This window comes from Armigeres subalbatus, chromosome 3, assembly GCF_024139115.2.
Source record: "Armigeres subalbatus isolate Guangzhou_Male chromosome 3, GZ_Asu_2, whole genome shotgun sequence".
Taxonomy (NCBI): Eukaryota; Metazoa; Arthropoda; class Insecta; order Diptera; family Culicidae; genus Armigeres; species Armigeres subalbatus.
In genome coordinates, this window is record NC_085141.1 from 176,063,655 (window position 1) to 176,066,555 (window position 2,901).

Below are 2,901 nucleotides of genomic sequence, written 5' to 3' on the forward strand. Positions count from 1 at the left end.
CAATGTTTTCTACTTAAACTAAACTCAACCTAATTTATACTAAGGGTACAAGGAGCTAATCGTTGCAATAGAAGATTGCAACGATTTTTGTCTCAAATTGGAAATTATTTTGTTGGACATTTGTTGCAATGTCTCAATATTAGAAATTCTATGAAGTTCATTGGTACTATACCACGGAGGCAACTTCAGAATCATTTTCAAAATTTTATTTTGAATCCTCTGAAGTGCCTTCTTTCTGGTATTGCAGCAACTAGTCCATATTGGCACAGCATACAACATGGCAGGTCTAAAATTTGTTTGTAAATCAAAAGTTTGTTCTTAAGACAAAGTTTTGATTTTCTGTTTATAAGTGGATATAGACACTTAATATATTTGTTACATTTGGCTTGAAGGCCTTCAATGTGATTTTTAAAAGTTAATTTTTGATCTAGCAGAAGTCCTAAATATTTAGCTTCGCTAGACCAATTAATTGGAACCCCATTCATAGTGACAATATGTCTGCTAGAAGGTTTCAAATAAGAAGCTCTCGGCTTATGTGGGAAAATTATAAGCTGAGTTTGGAAGCATTCGGGGAAATTTTCCATTTTGCAAGTAAGTGGAGAAAATATCCAAACTTTTTGCAATCTACTACAAATGACACGAAGGCTACGCCCTTTGGCTGAGAGACCTGTGTCATCTGCAAACAAAGATTTTTGACACCCTGGTGGTAAATCAGGTAAGTCAGAAGTAAATATGTTATACAAAATGGGCCCCAGTATGCTGCCTTGGGGAACACCAGCTCTTACAGGTAATCTATCAGATTTAGAATTCTGATAGTTTACCTGCAGTGAGCGATCTGATAAATAATTTTGGATCAGTTTAATAATGTACAGAGGAAAATTAAAATTCATCAATTTTACAATCAAACCTTCATGCCAAACACTGTCAAATGCTTTCTCTATATCAAGAAGAGCAACTCCAGTCGAATATCCTTCAGATTTGTTGAGCCGAATTAAGTTCGTAACTCTTAATAACTGATGAGTGGTTGAATGCCCATGGCGAAAACCAAATTGCTCATCAGCAAAAATAGAATTGTCATTAATATGAACCATCATTCTATTTAAAATAATCTTTTCAAACAGTTTGCTTATTGAAGAAAGCAAACTGATTGGACGATAACTAGAAGCCTCAGCTGGATTTTTGTCCGGCTTCAAAATTGGAACAACTTTGGCGTTTTTCCATTTATCTGGAAAGTATGCCAATTGAAAACATTTGTTAAATAAATTAACCAAAAAGGATAAAGAGCTCTCAGGAAGTTGTTTGATAAGTATGTAGAAAATACCATCATCACCCGGGGCCTTCATATTTTTAAATTTTCTAGTAATAGATCTCACTTCATCCAAATTGGTTCCCAACGAAGGGTCAAAAACATTCTCTTGATTGAGAATGTCTTCGAAGCTTCGTGTAACCTGATCCTCAATTGGACTAGTGAGACCTAGACTAAAATTATGGGCACTCTCGAACTGCTGAGCAAGTTTTTGAGCCTTTTGGCCATTTGTTAATAAAATTTTATTTTCCTCTTTAAGCGCTGGAGTTGGCTTTTGAGGTTTTTAAGAATTTTCGTTCAAAAGGGTTTCGAACTGGGATCCAACTTCGAGACATTATTCTCAAAGTTGGTATTTCTCAGAATAGCGAAACGTTTTTTAATTTCATTTTGCAAATCTCGCCAAATAACTTTCAACGCGGGATCGCGAGTTCTTTGGTATTGCCTTCTTCTCACATTTTTAAGACGGATCAGTAGCTGAAGATCGTCGTCAATAATAATGGAGTTGAATTTAACTTCACATTTCGGAATTGCAATGCCTCTGGCTTCGACAATTAAATTTGTCAAAGATACGAGAGCATTATCAATATCACTTTTGGTATCGAGAGGAATATCAACATCAAAATTCCTATCGATATACGTTTTGAGAAATCCAAATCAGCTCTATGATAATTAAAAGTAGAGCTGATTGGATCATAAATGGCTTCTTGTGAGATTTCAAATGTCACAGGAAGGTGATCAGAGTCAAAGTCAGCATGAGTTACCAATTGGCCACACAGCTGACTTGAATCCGTTAAAACTAAATCAATTGTAGAAGGATTTCGACTGGAAGAAAAACAAGTTGGTCCATTGGGATATTGAATAGTATAATATCCCGCAGAACAATCTTCAAATAAAATTTTACCATTTGAATTGCTTTGAGCATTATTCCATGAACGGTGTTTGGCATTGAAGTCACCAATTACGAAGAATTTTGATTTGTTGCGTGTCAGAATTTGAAGATCAGCTTTCAACAAATTCTTTTGCTGCCCATTGCATTGAAAAGGCAAGTAGGCTGCAATGAAGGAAAATTGTCCAAAATTTGTTTCAACAGAAACTCCCAAGGTTTCAAAACTTTGGTTTCAAACGAAGAAAATAATTTATGTTTGATACGTCTATTAATGACAATGGCGACCCCACCACAGGCGCTGTCAAGACGATCATTTCTGTAGATAAAATAGTTTGGATCTCTTTTAATGGAGAGTCCTGGTTTTAAATAAGTTTCTGTTATAATGGCAATATGCACATTATGAACTGAAAGGAAGTTGAATAATTCATCTTCCTTACCCTTTAGAGAGCGGGCATTCCAATTTAGAACTTTCACACAATTATTTAGATCCATTGAAACGGAGTCCGATAACAATTTTTGTGTGTACTTTATACCAACCTGAACAGCTTCAGGAATGGTATTTGCTTTGAACATTGCATCAATCATGTGATGCAATTGTTCAGTTAAAAAATCAAAATCGGAAGCAGTCATGCTACCTGAATCGGCAACATGACCATTATTTTCCGTTGGGACATGGGTATAAACCTCATTTTGAGAAGAGAAATTTGGT